The 23928-nt window shown below is 36.5% G+C and overlaps 1 long non-coding RNA gene across 1 annotated transcript in view; it reads right to left on the bottom strand.

Moving 5' to 3' along the window:
- Positions 1–351: 351 nt before the first annotated feature.
- LOC132423592 (uncharacterized) overlaps positions 352–23928 on the bottom strand; it is a 187452-nt gene continuing 163875 nt past the window's right edge. Inside the window, exon 4 of the long non-coding RNA XR_009519014.1 lies at positions 352–464. This is a non-coding gene — a long non-coding RNA (uncharacterized lncRNA). The remainder of the gene's footprint in view (positions 465–23928) is intronic.

The raw sequence follows: 23928 nt of genomic DNA, 5'->3' as shown, positions 1-23928 counted from the left end.
ACATTAGAAAAGTTTTTAGTCTAGCATAATTAAGGAGAAGCACTGAGTATATCTTAGTTTCTAATACATTGATACCCATTTTGGCAATAATAGTGAAACTTGCTGGTTACACTACTATCATTCAAAGGTAGTACTCAAATCTTTGATGAGCCTGTAGAGATTTTAAAAATTAGATAAGTTCAGACAAAGCTTAGGTGTGATCCTACTATTCATCACCCTTCCCTTCTTTTACCAGAAAAACTACCAATAAAAATGTATGATCTCAAATATTAAACTTCAATAATAACTGTAAATTATATCTGACACCAAAATGAACAAAACAAAATCAACAAAATTAAATATATGCATGTGCTTTTGCTAAGATGGACCAACAAAACATCAAGTACAGTGTGTAACAAAAGTCATAAGAACGTTGAAATCTGGTCATGTTCTTTGGCAGCATGAGCCCCTTTGGAGGGATGCACCTTGAAAATAGGACAAAACAAACATGACAAAATTACTGCATGTAATAATTCTAGGTAGGAAAAACCTAATATTTCAGCATCCTAGAATATAACACCAACACACGGAATGCAAAACAAAAGCAAACAAAACAATTTAGTGGACTTGGGACAAGACAAACATGTGGCCAAAATCCTCATGATAAAGGACTATTGTTTTCTTGAGAAAAACTTGTTTTCGACCATATAAAAACGTGGAGTTTTAGAAAATCTTATTCTTAAAATTAAATTCTTCCACTACAGTGTACAAATTACTGACAGCAGTTTCGCGTGTGGATAAAAGCCTTGCTATAATCATTCCATCTAAAGAGAAAATTAGAAAATTCTTGGCTACGATATAACACATCAAGGGCTAGGGTCAACAGTTTCAGATGTTAGCCGGGATTAGTGCATTTTAGTATATTAATTTATTTTATGTACCTAAACTTTAATCAATAAAATATGTAATATATGGAATCATAATTAGTAATCTTCATTTCCTTTTAGGTATTTTTGCAACCCTACTCACAATTATTCCATATTTAGATGCCTAAATCAAAATACTTATTAACTGAATTAATATTTTATAATTATAAACATGTATCATCATTCAAACCCCTATCTTATTTGAAAATTGCATAAATTTCACTTCAGTTATTACTATTCAAAAGTGACAAGATATTTCAACACAGATGACAAAAAAAATCATCAACTGATTGACAAATATTACATTATTAGAAGTAAGTAAAACTGGATACCTTTGGGCTAGAAGGTCCCCCTGGATATGAGGTATAAATGAAGCTAAACTGTAGGAGTCAAAACATCCAGGTGCAACTAACCATATTGGATATTGTAGGGTAAGCCTAGATCTATAGATAAGTAATTTGTTTGATTTGGGATAAGAAAATTAAATAGACTTTGTCTAGACAGAATGACCTCACTGCATACATTTGTTCCCACAGAAGCCAGAATCTAATGAAAATTCCAAATTACTTTATTAAATAAATGTCTTTAGCTATGCATGTATGTTGTTTTCTAGTGAGGCCCTGGCAATTCTACTGTGGCAGTAGCTAATTTTATACTGCATTAAAAATTGTAGAAAAGTCCTGACATGAACATAACAAATTGACCACACTCTTATTTTTTACTTTTTTGTACTTACTGATTCCTGTTTAAATTCACTGCTATCAATGAATGATCATGCAGTCTCATAAGATCCTGCAGACTAAATCTGGTGATTTCAGGACATACTGTATAATTGTTAAACAAATAAGAATTGGCAAAAGCAAGAACGTAAGGAAAATCCTAATTTGCTTTTATTGTCTATTTCTAAAATGGTGTGTGTGCATGCCTGCCTGTGTGAGTGTGTGCACATGTGTGTGTTACTTCGTTTTAAATTTCATGTAGTTTTTTTGGTTGTTCTTTTGACTGCTGTTTGCTAAGTTGGGGAAATGGAATATTTAATTGAAGAAATATATAAGAAGAGGTATGGATGGAGCTTTACAGTTAGGATTGAAACCCTTCCTTGATTGGCTTAAATTATTACTAACATAGCTGTCAGGAGAAGTTAGTAGTGGGAGGTATGCTGGCATCAAAGCTATATTTGGGCTACTCATATTGTCTTTTTATATAACCAATATTTACTGATTCATGTCAAAATGGGGGGATGGGATGCTTACAAAACAAGTTAAAGTGCTGACAATTATTTGAGCTACTCTAAAATACAAACAAGCACAGCAATGAACAAATGGTCAGGGTGAATAATTTAAGGACGAAACAATGATTAATGTTGCTATTGGAAGACTGAAAAAGATGTGTTGGTGTAAGTAAATGTACTGTGATTTTACAGATTGTATAGATTAGCAGGTATCATGTTTATGAAGTGATTGCAGATTCTTAGAGCAACAGTAAATCAGTATCCATTGCTTCACAGTTTGTAAACTAAGGACAAAAGGTGAAATATAGCTGGTGAGATATAAGTACGTAGAAGGTGCCTTCATTTACAAACAAAATTTCTGCTGATTTTGCTATTTCCAGCAGAGCTGAAAAGTCTGTGGGTGGTCAGTATTTCAACATTCCTCAATACTATAGCTACTTAGTCTTTTTCCTTTCTTTCTTTCTTTTTTTTTTTTTTTTGGTTGTTGTTATTGGCTGCTGCCTACAATCAATTCCTATTGCCACTGGCAAATGAACTTCCAACACATCCGTCTTTCAAGGTTTGGCATAAAAACCCAAATCTGACTTGGCACAGAGTGATTTACCAAATCCTGTTCTTTGTTGGGTGTAGGGGGAGAAGTGCAGAGACAAGCACAGGGGACCAGAGGCAGGCGGGGGATGAGGCAGGAGAAGGCTGTCTCTTACAAGTTCATGTGCATGGTGCCACAGGAAATATCATGATCTACCCCAAGGGAAATATGTGAACAAATGAAATGGGATAAATATTATATACCTTGATTCCCGCACCAATCCATACAGGAGGCTGCCACAATTTAACTCCTTTTCTGTGAGAGCTTGGGTTCCCTGTCTTGGGGCATCAGATTGATTACAGGAGTTCATGATGGAAGGTACGGTTTTAGTGGGAAGAATGAGTGTTTAAAAGAGAGGGTATAATGCATGGAGGGCAGCAGCCGTAGAGAAGAAGGTAGTAAAAGTCAAAAGGTGCTCATGGAGCCCACCATGTGAAGGAGTTAAGGCAAGAGCCCTTCTGGTCCCAGCATGCACCACTGGTGTCTTTGAGTCAGTCTTAACATTTAAATGCAGTCCGTGCACCTATCTTGGTGTGGGCTGAGTTTCCTGGGTTTGTACTGGATGTCTAATTTCTGATGTTCTGAGCACCCAGTTACTTGGGTTACGTTTGAGAATATTGGACACTACCATTTTCTTAATGTACTCTTCTGTCTTCCATCTAGATGGAGGTGGTTTCTTGAATGACATGGTCTCCAAGAGAGGTCTTAAGTGGGAAGTCCCCACTGCCTTAATGATGAATATTGTATAGCATGGACACTGGAGTCCATTGAGTGTGGCTTTGTCATATTTATCATCAAATAATAATCAATTAACCTCTATTACTTACTATTAGTTAATTATTAATTTTAATAGAAAAATGAAACACTATTAATGGTGACCAAGAACGCACTATTAACTATTGGTATGAAAAACACCAATAACTAATCATTATTAGCTACTTAATGTGAAATATGTTTAATATAATTGCTGACAAATGTTTCCTGGAACAATCATGCTGTCTTTGATTTCTTTACAGCAAAACTTGCTTCCTTATGGCATAGTATGTCTTCATAAAATTATTATTTTATTCTGAGGGAAAACTGTCCTAAGCATCAAATAGTAATTAATCAGTCACTTTTTCACTGAGTGTACACTGTGTGTGCCCTGAGTTTACTTACTAGATTAGTGCTAGCTTTTGGTCGACTTAAAGATTTTAGGCAGATTTTTATCTACAAAAAGACTAGTTGAAGCCCTCTGATTCGGAATTGCTGAGAATGGGAACTTCAATAACAATTTCTAGCTCCATAAAGTTATGAGGTGGCCTAACCCACTTATTCATCACGAGTTGAGGAATTACTCTTTTCTAATGGACTTGAATTCATGTAATAACACTGCTTGAGCAATCAGTAATGCTTTTATTCTAAATTGAACAATATTTATTAAGAAAGTTCTATGTACCAGACACTGTACTAGATCCTGGATGTATAAGGACAAATCATGGAGATCTGGAGACAGAGGTCTGATGTTTAGCAGCAGATATTTTAAAGTAATTTTTTGAAATTAAGTATAAAGTACATATAAAAAAATGTGAAACTCATAGGTATAGCTCAGTTAATTTTTACAAAGTGAACCTACTCATATAACCAGCACTGGGAACACAAAATGGATCACTACCAACACCAGACGAACCTCTCATGTTTCCTTTCACTCACTGTACCTTCAAGGGTGAATCCTATTCTGACTTTTCACACCCTAGGTTGATTTCACCTCATTTTAAACTTTTTATAACTGAAATCATATATGTTTCGGACTTTTTTTAACATCTTGTTTTTAAGATTCATCACGTTCTTGCGTGTAGTTTTAATTCAGTTATTCTTACTGCTGTATAGTATTTCACTAAATGAATACACCATAGTTTATTTATATATTTTACTATAGACAGAAATTTGGGTTGTTTCAATTGGGGGGTTATTATGATTATAAGGCTATGAACATTTTTGCTTGTGTCTTTTGAGAACATTATTATATATATTGGATATAAAACTAAAAGTAGATTTACTAGATCGTAAAGTCCACATATGTTTAGCTTTAGTAAATATTGCCAAACACTTTTCCAAAGTGATTGTATCAATTCACAATCCCACCAATAGTTTATGGGAGTTCCACTAACTTCAGATCCTCAGTAATTGTTATTGTTGATCATTTCCATTTTAGGCATTCTGGTATACAGTGGCAACTTAACTGAGGTTTTAATTTGCATTTTCCAGGTGATTGATGAGGTTGAACACTTTTTAATATGTTAATGGGTCATCTGGTTAGCCCCTTTTATAATACCTGTTCAAGTCCTTTGCCCATGTTTTGTCCTACTTTCTTCTCTGGCCTTATTCCTACTGGTTTTTAGGAGTTCCTTATATTTTGTGGATATGAGTTTACCATCAAATATGTACTTTAGATACACCCTTAAACTCGGTAACTTGCTTTTTTACTCTCTTAATGGTGCCTTGTGATGATAAATTGTTAATTAAGAATTCTTAATTTTATGATAGTTTGATCTTTCAAGGCTTCTTTTATGGTTAGCACTCTTTGAATTTTATTTAATAAATATTTGTCTATCCCCTAGGTCATGAAGATATTTTATTTCTCTTCTAAAAGATTTATTTTAAAAAAAATTATATTTATACCTGGAATGGATTTTGAATATAGTTTAAGGTCAGGTTTCATTTACTTATTATGGATAGTAAATCAGCAAATACCATTTGTTGAAAATACTATTTTTTCTCCTTTGCCCTGCAGTGTCACCTTTGGCATAAACTAGATGCCCAATTCTGTGGGTGTGTTTCTACACTCCATAATTGTTCCATTTGTCTATTCATTTAACCTTAGATCAATACATCACTGTCTTAATCACTATAACTTTGTAACAGCTTTTGATGTCTGCTGGTGTCAAGTATAGGAATTCAAGGTTTGTTAGTCTTCAAGATATTCTCAGCAATTCTTGGCATATTATATAGCAGACATTTCTTTGTAATACTCTGAGAGCAGGGTAGAGGGACTAATGAACTACCTTTAGGTAACATGAAGGTGACACAAAGGTGATATCTGAGATGGGACTTGAAGGCTGAGTAACATTTTGATAGGTATGGATATATTTTTTAAAGTACAAATGCATGATTATGAATTTGAAGCAACTCAGGATTCAGAGAGAACTTCCATTCATTTTCAAATAACATTCCCTAACAGATTTTGCCCTGTAGGTCTCTTCTAATATTACTCAAACTAAAAAACTAGAATAAAAATGATCATTACAAATATGCAAAATGATACATCCTGCAAATGTTGAAGAGAAAATATTTCCTCTAACTTCATTCTTCCTTGGAATTGATAGCCATTGAACATTCAGATTCACTAACTTCCTAAAATTGAGATAATCCAGAAAAATGTGGGTGAAACAACAGTTTCTTAGTGACTAAGAGAAGACGTTTTATCCAGTCCTATACTTTCCTTGATTTGCTTAGAAATAAAGGAGGTGATCACTGAGTGTAAAAAGTGCAGAGCCTAGATAGTTACTGTTTGTTCCTACATACACAAAGAGTTTAACAAAGGCATGTGAGATTACAAAAGCATTAATCTGAGTTTTCACCTTATTTGTAGATGGGATGATAAATCAGGAGAGGTGTGATAAAGCCAAAAACAAAACCTTTACTGGAAAATATGCTGTAAATATTATTCCATTGCCAAGACCTGCCTTATAATATTAACCAGTCTTCTCATATAGGTTCTATATGGAAAGAGTCATTAGATTTTGATTTGGGCTCTGAGCACAGCACCAACTGTCCTTTCAGATTATATGCCCAGGCCCTGATTTTCATCATAGCTCTTGTCCAAGACAGGTTCTAAGAGTTGATGGGAAGATGATCAGTATATAATCTACCATTCAGTCAACACATTTCAATTATCTACAACTCTGGGATTGGAGGGTCACTTGAATACACATCAAATTCTGTACAATTTAGAAACTCTCAGAAAGTCTATTAAGAGCTTTGGAGAGGAAAGTTCAGATGTACACATAAGTCTGAAAGCTGAAGTTGTTTGTAATACCAACACTATTTACAGAATGTATTAAACTTTTGTAAATAAAGTTTTAATTTTCTTCACCAACCTAATCATAAATTACACAATTCATTTATCTAAAGTTATTCCACTTTAAATATACTATCAAATGAGGGACTGGGGAAAGTGATTTAATATACTATATAATTAAAAATTGGAACAAGGTTGTTATAAACTCTTTATAAGTAAGAAGATGAAAACTTTCCATGTTATTTATTTACAAGAAGTCTCTTCAACTGGATAAATCACACAGCTTAGATAACTGGTGTGTTCATATGCAACAATAACACGTAGAACTTGTATTAACATTTTTGAGCGTAGGAATAGAAGTGTACTTAATTTATCACAAATTTAATCATCTTTAGAATTTGAATCCCATTTCCATGATAAAAATATTAATAAACCAGCATAAAATAGGTTCAAAGCCTAGAAAAGATATACATAAATAAGGAAAAGGTTGTCAGAGTTATTTTCTACGTTGTGAAAATCTAGTATTTTAATGCTTTACTATAATCTTGCTGAAATGTCTTTTAAAAAGTTGATTCGTGGGTGTGAAGCAGTAATAATATCACATTTACACTGTCCAATTAGAAGTTTAAATTTCCACATTGCAGATATATTTTAAAAGTAAAAGCATGCACACACACTCACACTCACACACACACACACACATATACTGCACTCTGCTAGAATTAGTAAATAAATAGCTTTACAGATATCCGTATGCTGAATAAGGTACACATAATTTCTAGAGATCAAAAAAATTATGTATATGGGTCGTGACAGTATAAAGCAGAAGTTTAAGGCCTGGGATTTTGAATATTCTTTTGTCATGGACTCACTTCATAGATATTATCCTAGCTGTGGTATTAAGCATTGAAGTATTTAGAAATGAATATAGCATAGTCTCTAACTTCAAAAACTCTCAAGTAAGTAAGCAAGAAAGATAAATAGAGATAAATCACTAGGCCAAGTGGCAAGTGATTTAATGGAATATAAACCAAGTTTTGCAACGACAAAGATAGAACTACTAATTAAACTTGGAGAGGGAACACTTCACAGAAATGTCATGTGAGCCATAAAGGGTGAGTAGTATTTGCAAAATAAAAAAAGAGGTGATAATTCCTGGTTCATAACAGAGGTTTGAGGATATAAGTTTGCTGCACTTACCTCTCAATATTTTATCCAAATGACAGTAAAATTTTTTTAAATCAGCAGACCAGAAATTTTTACATATTTCTGAATGATGGAAAGTTACTCCACTTATATTTCAGAGCAACATAGAATAAAGGAAACAACATTAGGGACTATGCTTGGTGAAAGATTTCTCCATAAGTAGGTTCTACCCTGGACTGACCTAGAAAATATCCACATCTTCTTGGGTTGGCAAGCATGGTGCAAAAAATTGGTTGTCAGGCATCAATGATGGTGGTTAATTAGAGAAGTGTTTAGAGAAGAGCTAGGTTGGCTACTCTTCCTCTTCTGCTGACAGATAAATTGACTGCAGTATTTATTCTTATTGGGAAATAGGAAGCAGGGATCTCTTTGGATAAGTGGCTGATGAGAGAGACAGAGTAGAGCCTAAGACAACTTTAGACTTCTACAATGTACCCAGGGGAACAAAAGGAAAGACATATCCAATTAGGAGTGGGAAACTCTTAGGTACTCTAACCCCAGAGTGAAGTTCTTCCTTATTTTGAACTAGACTGCCTCTGTTTTATCAACAGTAACCATCCGTGTCATAGATTCTACCTCCTCTTTGGAAGAATGGTATTTTTAGTAAACAGATCTCTCAACTGCTACTAAGGCTAATTAGCAAAGCCCTCCTACATTATTTTCTTTTAGATTAAAAATAAGAAAAATAAATAAATGAAAAGGAAATAATTTTTTAAAGGAAAAAAAAGACAATATATTTACAAATCACATATGAGAAAAAATCGATAATGAAAGAAATTAACAATAAAAACTGCTGACACCGGAAGAAATAGATTTAATGCAAGAAGGAAACAGATATTTTCAACTGATATCCTCAAAGAGATGTAAAAGGATAATGTATACAAAAAGAATAATAAGCTCTATGGGAAAGAAAGCAATCAGAGAAAAAAAATCAGAAAAAAGGAAGCATTCCTAGATAATTTTAAAAGCGCTTGCCATTTTTTTTAAAGTTGAATTATAGCTTGTTCACTATTGGAAAATCCCTCTCAGAAAGTAAATCTAATTCTTGTTAAATGCCACAAAAAAGTTAGTGATGGGAATTTTTTTTTAGACATAAACTCTCAAGAGATGATAAAAGAAGATATCAACAAAAAATATTAGAAGTTGGAAAAGTCTATAAATGGGTTGTGACAGATTTAAAAGATCTGATCCCTAAGCAAGCAATATGGGGAACCCAGAAGTAACCCTTTTGTACGCCAGAACCGCCCCCAGAAACTTAAGAATGGGTAGCAGAGTGGGGTTGTAGGTGAGGCTGACATATGAGCATTTGTTGTATATCTATTTAAAGAGCAGGTAATAGCTCAGATTTTCAATCCCATGCAGCTGTGAGATTGTCTTTACCTACTCAAAGTCTGAAAGTTTACTTCCTAGAGAGGGTGAAGCAGAGGAATTCTGAACTAGTGATACAGGGGCAACTGGTATCACTGCCCCAGGCAGCAGAGATGTTAACAATTGTCACTGATTATTTTCACCAAATTCCCTGGGCATATATTTCTTACTGAGGGAATTCTGACTCTGGTCAGATAAGGACAATCCCAGAAAATGAGACTTTCCAGACTGCTACCAGACGGGTCAAATAGTGGCAACTGTCTCTGTATGGGGTTTTGAGGAGACCAAATCCATTTTGCCCTCTCCAGTGGCAGACAGGCTAAACGTAAGGGTTCCCAGTCAAACAAACAGAACAGGATACCTACTTTAACTGGTATGCAGAAGCCTCTAAAAGGCTTCAAGATTACAAAATAGATTCAATGAAAGATTCATTGCAAAAGGCTAATGAAAAATTAAAGATGCAAAAGGTACCCAAAACAAAAACTATAAGATTGACATGATTCCTACGACTTCCCTCTATCCTCCTTTGCCACTACTCACAGCCTATTAATCCTCTATCTGAATTGCTTTTCCACTCTGAAGAGACCACGAGGAATGGTTATTGCCTTATTTGTCTCGTTGTATGCCCTGAGAACTTGTGTAGCTTTCTGTCTGTCAGGGCAGGCAAGTTTTAAGTTCTTGCATATTCAGGCAGCTCAGCTCTGGTTGGGGACACAAACATATGGTTACACAGAAACGTGGGTTTCACACCATTTGCAGCTAGGGCCCTAGGGACTGTTGCCAGCTCTCAGGGGAATCCTCTTTCTTACTTTTGGCTATCTTTGGGAGTGGCTCTGGATCTTGGGAGGATAGTATCTTTTGCACCCTCTTTGGGGAGCCTCTCTTATACATGGTGTCATTTAATACTGCCTACTTTAATGCAATCCAGTTCTCCTCCCTTAACAGGCATTTCTCAAACAACCTGCACTTAAGCAAGGTCACAAGACTAGGTCCAGGCAATAAGCTGTGGGTGGAAGTGACTTTGAATTCCAGGCTAAAGCATAGAAAAGCAGAGGCAAGACCATCAGCTGATTCTTCTGACATACATATATCTACAATGTGTCATCAAAGCATTTAATGGTATTTTTATGCCAACATTTAACAGAGGAGCAAATGATCAGTATTTTTAACTTTCTAAATCATTTCTCATGTGGGAAATATTTCCTGCATAAAGAAAAGAATGCAGAATAAGAGTGATATTTGTCATACTGAATAGCATTATAGGTCTTTTCTCTGGGCAGATTCCAAGTTTGGACTAGGACTTGTTTGGTGTCAGTGGCAAAGTGAAAGCAGAACATAAGCCTGTAACTTTCTGTACAGGGTTTCCAAAGCCTGCCCCAGTGTGTGGGAATACGCTCTGTTTCTCTCCAATTACGCTCAAGGGCTCAAGGGGTTAGCATAATGGGAAGGTGAGAGTCAAAGGCCACGAGTGGGGGAAGTGATCCCTGGCCATCAGCTATTTTACTATCAATTCTAGTTTCCTTAAGAGGTTTAACTGCCACTCTGTTCAAAGGTTTAAGTACTTACGAAAGCCTTGGGCAGCAAAAAGGTAGTCGATTTTCCACTATAATATTATAATAGCACTTGTGCTGTACTAAGCTCTACTCACATAAATTTCTGGGTCTAGTGGGATATAATTTCCAGTGCGGCAACTTTACGGTGACTGTTCCTAGCCTTACCAGACTTGCGAAATGTGAGATTCAATGTTTAGAAATGGTCTTTTCCTCACCCATCACAGTGATGGCCTTATTTTTTTGTTTCTTTTCATTTTAAATAAAAGCACGTAGAATACAGTTGCATTTATGAAATGTTTTAACACTGCTTAAGAAAACTGGTGAATAATGAAGGTCTATTATCTTCATAATAAATCACATGTCCTAAGATGCTGTGAAAGTTTATATATTCTATAATTTTCTTTTTTGTTTTAAAAGTTATTCATTCTGAGTTTTCATTAAAATATAAGAATGTCTTTATGAATTGACTGAATAAAATATACCTATCTAAATATCTGCATTTGCGTTCATGGAGTTTTATTATTGAAATACAAATTATTAAATACTTAAAGCTTATAAGCAATAGGCATTATTAACAATAGGCATTATTATATATTTAAAGCTTATAAACAATAAATATAGATGAACACATCTATATATCCCTGATAAATATCAAAGTGAAAAAGGAAAACAGGTATTTCTGGAATTAAATGTAGCTCATCTTAAAACAAAGGTGAAATATAATGCCACTTGGAAAAATTTAGCTTTCTCTAATAATTGGTGTAATCTGCATAAATAAAGCACTGTGATATTATAAAACTGTCTGATAGTCTATTAAATATGTATGGTTTATAGTCACAGAAATGTTTGCAAGGCAAAACAAGAAACAAAAAACATGTAAGAAATAATGATGTCATTATAAGAAGCTATAGCTTTCAGTTATAACATGAATAAATTCTGGGATCTAATGCACAGTATGGTAATAGTTAATAATACTGCATTGTATACATGAAATTTGCTGAGAGTAAATCTTAAATGTTTTCACCACACACACATACACAAATGGTAACTATGTGAGGTGATGCATGTGTTAATTAGCTTGATTGTGGTAATTATTTCACAGGATATACGTATATTAAATCATCACTGTTGTACACCTTAAAACAATCCCGTTGTATAATCTAAACATATACGCTTTTTATTTGTCAATCATACCTCAATAAAGCTGAAAAAAAACTATAATAAAAGAAGCTATGCATAATAAACATTCATGAAGGTGCCTGTGTGTTTTGAAAAGTAAGTCCTCCATATTAAAAAAAAACTTATTTACCCTGATTTGATAGTTACTAGAATAAAAAAATAAAAGCATACTAACTTTCCTTTGTCTAACTTCAGTCAACATTGCCTTCATTCTAATATAATTTTACAAGACCATATTTTAAAAAAACCAAAAACTAGTTATCCTAAATATCTGCATTTCATTTACATAAGAGTGCAAATCTATGGAATAGGTAGGTGGGCTGTTTTGTCAAAACTTTTATTTCATAAACTTTTCTAAAATGCTTATCTATTGAGATCAGACTACTTGACAGGACAGTATCTGGGCAGGCTTTGTAAAGGCATTTACTAAAAGTAAATATATGTGAATAAACGCATACCACAACTATGCTTATCCAATCAGGGAAGTTGAAAGAAGGACTGAAAAGTGAACTGTGGCTCATAGAAAGTACAGAAATTATTATAGCTACTTTTCGAGCACGTAATTAGTTCCCAGACACTAGGCAAAGCCCTTTATTTTTATTTTTTGAATTTTATTTATTTTTTTATACAACAAGCTCTTATTAGTCATCAATTTTATCCATATCAGTGTATACATGTCAATCCCAATTGCCCAATTCATCACACCACCACCCACCCCCCAGCCACTTTCCCCCCTTGGTGACCATACGTTTGTTCTCTACATCTTTTTCTCAATTTCTGCCCTGCAAACCAGTTCAATTGTACCATTTTTCTAGGTTCCACATATATGCATTAATATACGATATTTGTTGTTCTCTTTCTGACTTACTTCACTCTGTATGACAGTCTCTAGGTCCATCCATGACTCTATAAATGACCCAGTTTCATTCCTTTTTATGGCTGAGTAATATTCCATTGTATATATGTACCACTTCTACTTTAACTATTCGTCTGTCCATGGGCATTTAGGCTGTTACCATGACCTGACTACTGTAAATAGTGCTGCAATGAACAGTGGGTGCATGTGCCTTTTTGAATTATGGTTTTCTCTGGGCATATGCCCAGAGAAATTGTGGATTTGATGGGTCATATGTAATTCTATTTTTAGTTTTTTAAGGAACCTCCATAGTGTTCTCCATAGTGGCTGTATCAATTTACATTCTCACCAACAGTGCAAGAGGGTTCCCTTTTCTCCACACCCTCTCCAGCATTTCTTGTTTGTACATTTTCTGATGATACCCATTCTAATTGGTGTGAGGTGACACCTCATTGTAATTTTGATTTGCATTTCTCTAGTAATTAGTGATGTTGAGCAGCTTTTCATGGGTTTCTTGGCTATCTGTATGTCCTCTTTGGAGAAATGTCTGTTTAGGTCTTCTGCCCATTTTTGGATTGGGTTGTTTGATTTTTTAATATTGAGCTGCATGAGCTGTTTATATATTTTGGAGATTAATCCTTTGTCCGTTGATTCATTTGCAAATATTTTCTCCCACTTTGAGGGTTGTCTTTTCGTCTTGTTTATGCTTTCCTTTGCTTTGCAAAAGCTTTTAAGTTTCATTAGGTCCCATTTGTTTATTTTTGTTTTTATTTCCATTACTCTAGGAGGTGGATCAAAACAGATCTTGCTGTGATTTATGTCAAAGAGTGTTCTTCCTATGTTTTCCTCTAGGAGTTTTATAGGGTCTGGTCTTACATTTAGGTCTCTAATCCATTTTGAGCCTATTTTTGTGTATGGTGTTAGGGAGTGTTCTAATTTCATTCTTTTACAGGTAGCTGTCCAGTTTTCCCATCACCACTTACTGAAGAGACTGTCTTTTCTCCATTGTATATCTTTGCCTCCTTTCTCATAGATTAGTTGACCATAGGAGCGTGGGTTTATCTCTGGGCTTTCTATCCTGTTCCATTGACCTATATTTCTGTTTTTGTGCCAGTACCATACTGTCTTGATTATTGTAGCTTTGTAGTATAGCCTGAAGTCAGGGAGTCTGATTCCTCCAGCTCCGTTTTTTTCCCTCAAGATTGCTTTGGCTATTTGGGGTCTTTCCTGTCTCCACAAAAATTTTAAGATTTTTTGTTCTAGTTCTGTAGAAAATGCCATTGGTAATTTGATAGGGATTGCATTGAATCTGTCAATTGCTTTGGGCAGTATAGTCATTTTCAAATATTGATTCTTCCAATCCAAGAACATGGTATATATCTCCATCTGTTGGCATCATCTTTAATTTCTTTCATCAGTGTCTTAGAGTTTTCTGCATACAGATGTTTTGTCTCCCTAGGTAGGTTTATTCCTAGGTATTTTATTCTTTTTGTTGCAGTGGTAAATGGGAGTGTTTCCTTAATTTCTCTTTCAGATTTTTCATCATTAGTGTATAGGAATGCAAGAGATTTCTGTGCATTAATTTTCTATCCTACAACTTTACCAAATTCATTGATTAGCTCTTGTAGTTTTCTGGTGGCATTTTTAGGATTCTCTATGTATAGTTCATGTCATCTGAAAACAGTGACCGTTTTATTTCTTCTTTTCCAATTTGTATTCTTTTTATTTATTTTTCTTCTCTGATTTCCATGCCTAGGACTTCCAAAACTATGTTGAATTATAGTGGCGAGAGTGGACATCCTTGTCTTGTTCCTGATCTTAGAGGAAATGCTTTCAGTTTTTCACCATTGAGAAGATAGTTGTTGTGGGTTTGTCGTATATGGCCTTTATTATGTTGAGGTAGGTTCCCTCTACGCCCACTTACTGGAGAGTTTTTTGTCATAAATGGTTGTTGAATTTTGTCAAAAGCTTTTTCCACATCTATTGATATGATCATATGGTTTTTATTCTTCAATTTGTTAATATGGTGTATCACATTGATTGATTTATGTATATTGAAGAATCCTTGCATCCCTGGGATAAATCCCACTTGTTCATGGTGCATGATCCTTTTAATGTGATGTTGGATTCTGTTGGCTAGTATTTTGTTGAGGATTTTTGCATCTATATTCATCAGTGATATTGGTCTGTAATTTTCTTTTTTTGTAGTATCTTTGTCTGGTTTTGGTATCACGGTGATGGTGGCCTCATAGGATGAGTCTGGGAGTGTTCCTTCCTCTGCAATTTTCTGGAAGAGTTTGAGAAGGATGGGTGTTAGCTCTTCTCTAAATGTTTGATAGAATTCACCTGTGAAGCCATCTGGTCCTGGACTTTTGTTTCTTGGAAGATTTTTATCACAGTTTCAATTTCATTACTTGTGATTGGTCTGTTCATATTTTCTATTTCTTCCTGGTTCAGTCTTGGAAGGTTATACCTTTCTAAGAATTTGTCCATTTCTTCCAGGTTGTCCATTTTATTGGCATAGAGTTGCTTGTAGTAGTCTCTTAGGATGCTTTGTATTTCTGCGGTGTCTGTTGTAACTTCTCCTTTTTCATTTCTAATTTTATTGATTTGAGTCCTCTCCCTCTTTTTCTTGATGAGTCTGGCTAATAGTTTATCAATTTTGTCTTCTCAGAGAACCAGCTTATAATTTTATTGATCTTTGCTATGGTTTTCTTTGTTTCTATTTCATTTATTTCTGCTCTGATCATTATGATATCTTTCCTTCTGCTAACTTTGGGTTTTGTTTGTTCTTCTTTCTCTAGTTCCTTTAGGTGTAAGGTCAGATTGTTTATTTGAGAAGTTTTCTTGTTTCTTGAGGTAGGCTTGTATTGCTATAAATTTCCCTCTTAGAACTGCTCTTGCTGCATCCCGTATGTTTTGGATTGTCGTGTTTTCATTGTCATTTGTCTCTAGGTATTTTTTGATTTCCTCTTTGATTTCTTCAGTGATCTCTTGGTTACTTAGTAACGTATTGTTTAGCCTAAATGTGTGTGTGTTTTTTATGTTTTTTTCCCTGTAATTGATTTCTAATCTCATAGTATCATGGTCAGAAAAGATGCTTGATATGATTTCAATTTTCTTAAATTTACTTAAGCTTGATTTGTGACCCAAGATGTGATCTATCCTGGAGAATGTTCCATGTACACTTGAGAAGAAAGTGTAATCTGCTGTTTTTGGATGGAATGTTCTATAAATATCAATTAAATCTACCTGGTCTACTGTGTCATTTAAAGCTTTGGTTTCCTTATTACTTTTCTGTTTGTATGATCTGTCCATTGTGTAAGTGAGATGTTAAAGTCTCCCACTATTGTGTTACTAGCAATTTCCTCTTTTATAGCTGTTAGCAGTTGCCTTATGTATTGAGGTGCTCCTATGTTGGGTGCATATATATTTATAATTGTTCTATCTTCTTCTTGGATTGATCCCTTGATCATTATGTAGTGTCCTTCCTTGTCTCTTGTAACATTCTTTATTTTAAAGTCTATTTTATCTGATATGAGTATTGCTACTCCAGCTTTCTTTAGATTTCCATTTGCATATAATATCTTTTACCATCCCCTCACTTTCAGTCTGTATGTGTCCCTAGGTCTGAAGTGGGTCTCTTGTAGACAGCATATATATGGGTTTTGTTTTTGTGTCCATTCAGCGAGCCTGTGTCTTTTGGTTGGAGCATTTAATCCATTCATGTTTAAGGTAATTATCGATATGTATGTTCCTATTACCATTTTCTTAATTGTTATGGGTTTGTTTTTGTCGGTCCTTTTCTTCTTTTGTGTTTCCCACTTAGAGAAGTTCCTTTAGCATTTGTTGTAGAGCTGGTTTGGTGGTGCTGAATTCTCTTAGCTTTTGCTTGTCTGTAAAGCTTTTGATTTCTCTGTCAAATCTGAATGAGATCCTTGCCGGGTAGAGTAATCTTGGTTGTAGGTTCTTCCCTTTAATCACTTTAAATATATCATGCCACTCCCTTCTGGCTTGTAGAGTTTCTGCTGAGAAATCAGCTGTTAACTTTATGGGAGTTCCCTTGTATTTTATTTATCATTTTTCCCTTGTTGCTTTCAATAATTTTTCTTTGTCTTTAATTTTTGTCAATTTGATTACGATGTGTCTCAGTGTGTTTCTTCTTGGGCTGATCCTGCCTGGGACTCTCTGCACTTCCTGGACTTGGGTGACTATTTCCTTTCCCATGTTAGGGAAGTTTTCGACTATAATATCTTCCAAGATTTTCTTGCGTCTTTCTCTCTTCTTCTCGGACCCCTATGATGTGAACGTTGTTGCATTTAATGTTGTCCCAGAGGTCTCTTAGGCTGTCTTCATTTCTTTTCATTCTTTTTTCTTTATTCTGTTCTGTGGCAGTGAATTCCACCATTCTGTCTTCCAGGTCACTTATCCGTTCTTCTACCTCAGTTATTCTGCTATTGATTCCTTCTAGTGTATTTTTCATTTCTGTTATTGTATTGTTCATCTCTGTTTTTTTGTTCTTTAATTCTTCTAGATGTTTGTTCTTTAATTCTTCTAGGTCTTTGTTAAACATTTCTTGCATCTTCTCGATCTTTGCCTCCATTCTTTTTTCGAGGTCCTGGATCATCTTCACTCTCATTATTTTGAATTCTTTTCTCTGGAAGGTTGCCTATCTCCACTTCATTTAGTTGTTTTTCTGGGGTTTTATCTTGTTCCTTCATCTGGTACATAGCCCTCTTCCTTTTCATCTTATCTATCTTTCTGTGAACGTGGTTTTTGTTCCACAGGCTGCAGGATTGTAGTTCTTCTTGCTTCTGCTGTCTGCCCTCTGGTGAATGAGGCTATCTAAGAGGCTTGTTCAAGTTTCCTGATGGCAGGGACTGGTGGTGGGTAGAGATGGGTGTTGCTCTGGTGGGCAGAGCTCAGTAAAACTTTAATCCACTTGTCTGCTGATGGGTGGGGCTGGGTTCCCTCCCTGTTGGTTGTTTGGCCTGAGGCAACCTAACACTGGAAACTTCCCGGGCTCTTTGGTGGGGCTAATGGCAGACTGTGGTAGGGCTCATGCCAAGGAATACTTCCCAGAACTTCTGCTGCCAGTGTTCTTGTCCCCACAGTGAGGCACAACCAACCCCGCCTCTACAGGAGACCGTCCAACACTGTCATGTAGGTCTGATTCAGTCTCCTATGAGGTCACTGCTCCTTCCCCTGGGTCCTGATGCGTGCACTACTTTGTGTGTGCCCTCCACGTGTGGAGTCTCTATTTCCCCCAGTCCTGTCAAAGTCCTGCAATCAAATCCTGCTAGGCTTCAAAGTCTGATTCTCTAGGAATTCCTCCTCCCATTGCCGGACCCCCAGGTTGGGAAGCCTGACATGGGGCTCAGAACCTTCACTCCAGTGGGTTGACTTCTGTGGTATAAGTGTTCTCCAGTCTGTGAATCACCCACCCAGCAGTTATGGGATTTGATTTTATTGCGATTGTGCCCCTCCTAGCATCTCACTGTGGCTTCTCCTTTGTCTTTGGATGTGGGGTAAATTTTTTGGTGAGTTCCAGTGTCTTCCTGTTGATGACTGTTCAGCAGTTAGTTGTGACTCCAGTGCGCTCGCAAGAGGGAGTCCAAACCCCTTTACGTAAACCATCTAATTTAATCCTTACCTGATAATAACATACTATTAATCATATTTTACAGCTGATATTTATTAAGCATGATACATTTTTATTAACATCTATTACTTATTTCTCAAAATCATACTATGGAACAGGTTCAATCACTTCATGAGGAATCAGAGAGCCATTTAGCCAGGTTCATTTACCCATGACTGCTGCTCTCCAAGAGAAGGACTTTGCTCCAACATTTCACATTGTTATTGCCAACAAAGAGAAAATGATCTGAAAGCTGGAACCCTGGTGACCAAACAGGTCCTTGTACTTACTCATCACTTTGAATTTAGTGGTAATTCAATTTCTGGTTCTAATTCCCACAAGACTGAAATTTTATTTTATTTTTTTGAGTCTGAAGACTATATGATAATATAAAAAAATTCATTAGTAAATAAGCAGAAAAGTACATATTTTCATGCTCTGATTCTAATGATCTCCAGGGAAATATACTAATTAAGGGCAGAGCAGCATGGGGATCCAGGGCCTGGGCCAGAGTCAGAACCCCCGTCTTCCTACTTTCCCCATGTGACCTTGGGAGTAAGTTGCTTTACTGAACTTTAGTTTTAATAGTATCTATATCATAGGACTCCTGTAAGGAATAAGGGATTAATCCATTCAAAGAACTTGGAATGGTGCTTAACCCAAGTGGGTCCTCAATAATTCTTCATGAGCATTGCGCAAGCAGGCAGACATACCAATACATGTGCCCAGTTTCTGGTCTCAAAAATATTGGGTTGGCCAGAGAGTTCATTCAGGTTTTTCCGTAAGATGTTATGGAACGTTCCAAACTTTCTGGCCAACCCAATATTAGCAGGAATGATTGACTTATGAAACAACTTTTTTCTTTTAAACAATGTGATTAAATTTTAGTGCTTCAAAAGACACCATAAAGAAAATAAGGGCTTCCCTGCTGGTGCAGTGGTTAAGAATCTGCCTGCCTATGCAGAGGACTAGGGTTTAAGCCCTGGTCTAGGAAGAGCCCACATGCCACAGAGCAACTAAGCCCGTGAGCTACATCTATGGAGCCCGCTCACCACAACTACTGAAGCCCGCACACCTAGAGCCCGTGCTCCACAACAAGAGAAGCCACTGCAATGAGAAGCCTGTGAACCACAACAAAGATTTACCCCCGCTCGCCACAACTAGAGAAAGCCCATGGGCAGCAACAAAGACCCAACACAGCCAAAAGTAAATAATTAATTAATTTTTTAAAAAAGATAATAAAAAGATAATCCACAGACTGGGGAAAAATATTTCAAATTATATATCTGATGAATAATTTGTATTTGGAATATATAAAGAATCTTTGCAATTCTATAATAAGACAACCTCAAGATAAATAACTCAAGACAAGTAACTCAAAAAATAAGCAAATGATATAAACAGCCATTTTACCAAGAATGCCTAAGAAGAACACTAAAATCATGTTCAACAACATTAGTCATTAGGGAAATGCATATTTAAAACACAATGAGAGACCACTTCACACCCACTAGGATGGTTATACTGAAAAGACAAACAATAGCAAATGTCAAGGATACAAAGAAACTGGAACCCTCCTGCCTTGTTTGTGGGAATGTAAAATGATACAGCCACTGTGCAAAATAGTTTGACAGTTTCTTACAAAGTTAAATATAAATTTACCACACAACTCAGCACTTCCACTCCTAGGTATCCACCCAAAGATTTTATGTGAATATTCATAGCAGCATTTTCACAATAGCCCCAAAGTGAAATCAAATGTCCACCATCTGGTGAATTTATAAACAAAATGTGGTATATTTATACAATGGGACACTCTACAACAATAAAAAGGAATAGATTACTGATACTTACTAGAGTATGAGTGAACATGCAAAAAATGCTAAGTGAAAGAAGACAGATGAAAAAGGCTTCATATTGTATGGTTTCATGTATATGAAATGCAGGGGGGAAAAAAGTCAAATCTATGGAGACAGAAAGAGATCAATCTAGGCCTGGATGCGGGAGCGGAAATTGACAGATGAGACAAAGAAACTTTATGGGGTGATAGAAATGTTCTAAACTGGGTGATGGTGAGAGTTGTACAACTCTATAATCTACTAAAATCATTGAACTATATACTTACAATGGGTGAATTTTACAGAATGTAAAAAAAATCTGTAAGAAATGTGGTAAGTACAAAGTTATACAAGGATATTATGAAAACACTGAGGCATATCATCTCACTGTATCCAGCTTCTGCACCAGATGGTGCCTGAAATGACTATTAGTGAACAAAAATCAGCAGCTGAATTGGAAGAAGGAAATCTAGGCAAGGAGGCAGGCTGAGCCACGGCACGAGGGTGAGAAATGGACATGCTGAGACACACAGAGGAGACTGGAGGAATCTCCAGGACATTGTGTGAACGCTGCCTATTGGGGCTTTGCATCAGTTTGTTAGGTGAATGGAGGGATGAGGAAGAGTTATTTTTCTCTGTCTTTTGAAAGTAGATATATTAATAATGGGACAAAAAAAAGAAGACTGCTTTCAGATGGTCCCATTTTGGAAAGTTTAGTACTACCCAGCTTAGGGTACTGAGGAGTCACGGGCACGCTGCTTTTAGCCGTGATACTTGTGGAATCCTAATCACAAATTAATAAAGAGCCAAGGCCCTCTCCTTGGCTTTTATGACTTTATTTTCCGTGTTGCAAGAATAATCCAATCAAAATGGCCTTATTTATATACTAAAGAGTGAGAAATGACTACCAACATGTTGACAGTATAGGAATTTTTTTCTTATTTTTTAATAGGAGTTTGGAATCTCTCAAGGAATACATTAATGGTCTTTCAAATAATACTTTCTTAATGCATATATTACCTGAACTAATAATTCAAAAATATTTAGAGATATGCCAAAAAGAACTTTCTCTGGAGAAGCCTAGAGCACATTTTCCTTGGATCTAAACTGCCCTGCAATGTTTTGATCACTATTATTTCACCAAACACCTCATGAGAACTGGCAGACCACCAAGAACCTTGGAGAATATTTGTTTTTACTTTTGTTGCTAACTGTGTGTCTCGTTCACTAGAATACATCTGTCAAACAAATATGGTCCACTCAATGCAGTGGGTTTTTATTAGAAACATGCTTAAATTAGAATGTATAGGAAATATCCTGCCTTCTTTTTGATAAGATATAAGCATTTTGAAAAGATATAAGACAACTGAAAAATTTATTTCAATAATACGGTAAACAAGCCTCAGGCATCTTGTGTGTCACTTCTCAAGCCTTAGATTAGGCTCCAGTACGGTAAATTAAAAAGGTCTATAAGACATGGTCAGTCTATTTCCCTACTGGGGTTTGGATAAAGAGGAGGGGGTCAGGGGATAGGCAGACTGACACTAAACTATGGCAACATGTGATAAGACACTCAGTGCTTTAGACACATTTTAGAATATCATGGATTACATGGACTAATTTTGCTTAGAGAGGTCAAAGAAAGTATCTAGGGATATAAGCTATCTGAGTTGGGCCTTGAGTAATTAAGTCCCTAGGAGTGGGGAATAAAAATGATTATATGCCTGCAATCATTTCTATATTTGGCAGAAAAATCAGGCTCAAGAAGCAACAGGGGTATCCTTTCCCTAAAACTGCTTTTGAAGACCATACGTGCTGTGGAAGACTCTGCCAGTCCCACCCTTCCCCTTGGTACTCAGCAAACCCTCTGCTTCTTGCGGCACCCACTGGACTCTTGTCTGAAGGCTTTCTCTAGGCTCAGAAGCACATTAGGCCTGTGAGCAGAACAGGCTGGAATGCTGAGTCTTAGCCCAGCAACAGCCCTCAACCCTGAGCTGCATTCCACTTGGCGCCCAGAGGTCCCAGGGGAACAGAGGCTGACCTACCCACAGCACCTGCCTGTTAATGGAGTCTATATATTAACTCCTTCCTCTTCCTGTCCCACTTCCCCACTCTCCCACCAGTACTTCCTTTCATAACCATCTATGAGTTGCCCGTCACTGTGTAACAGCTACCCTAAAATATAGTGGCTTGAAATGACACCCATTTTATTTCACTCACAATTTTGTAAATCAAGAATTCAAGCAGACCCCGTTGGGTGATTCTTCTGTTCGGCACTGACTGAGGACAGGCGGTAGCATAGTCAATTGGTGGACTGCCTGCTCTATAGTGTACAGGACTGTTCCACTTTCATGCTAGATGACTTAGCAAGAATGGCTAAAAGGCTGCACTCAGCTGGAACCATCGACCAAAATATCTAATTTTGGCCTCTCCAGCACGGTGGTCTCAGGGTGGTCTGGCTTCTTACCTGTCATTGTAGGACCTCCAGAGGGAGTGCTCTGAATGTCAGCTAGTGGAAACTGCCATGCTCTTAAGGCCCAGAAATTGCACGGTTACATCTGCAGTACTGATTTGACACAGAACACCCTGACAAAGAAAACACGACAGACCGCACCTAGGAATGGCAGGAATAGCAGAGTCCAGATCACCTCCAGAGAAATCAACCTAAAACACGTGTTTCAGATTAAGCACCATAACGAAGCACCACACCTCAGGGGTCACAATTCACCTAGCTATTAGAAAAGCACGTGGGGAGGCATGGAGACGGAAATTCCAGCCCTTCCTGAGGAGTCCAGCTCAGTGGGGCACAGCCTGCTCCTATATAACCCCACCCAACGCTCTGGAGAAGAGCAAGCACACCTGTTTCCTAGTACACCCATTTGCATACAGTGCTTCCCCAGCCACGGGCCAGGCATGTCTGATGTCACTTCTCTCATTAGCCTACTGGTGGCTCTGAGAAATTCAATTCCCACTCCTACCGCAACTCTAAAGCTGATATTGTCACCTCATTTGAGGAGGCCCTTTAGTACTGCTCGTGATTGCTCCTGATGTGGGTGATCTGGGTGTGTGGAAGTGGACAAAGTGCAGACACCAGTGTTCACAGCTCACCCAGGCAGAGCTCAGCTGAGTATGGTTATTGAGGATGGGTAATAATGTTTTAACTTTTCTTCTTTTCTTTTTCTCTACTTCCTGTGTTTTTATGGGAACAAAGAGTGATTTCCCACAAAGGGATCTAATGGCTGGCAAAGACTGACATGCTATACCATTTTAGGGGTATTGTATATATCACCTGAGCAAAACTTGTCAGTAGTTTTAAGCTAGATTCTTTCTTTTTTCCTACCTAACATTTTATTTTATTTATTTGTTTTTTAACATTCTTATTGGAGTATAATTGCTTTACGATGGTGTGTTAGTTTCTGCTTTATAACAAAGTAGATCACCTATACGTATCCATATATCCCCATATCCCCTCATCCCCTCCCTCTTGCGTCTCCCTCCCACC

The sequence above is a fragment of the Delphinus delphis genome, chromosome 3, assembly GCF_949987515.2.
Source record: "Delphinus delphis chromosome 3, mDelDel1.2, whole genome shotgun sequence".
NCBI classification, from domain to species: Eukaryota; Metazoa; Chordata; class Mammalia; order Artiodactyla; family Delphinidae; genus Delphinus; species Delphinus delphis.
The sequence above is the reverse complement of the archived record's forward strand: the minus strand, read 5'-3'. Positions and strand labels throughout refer to the sequence as shown.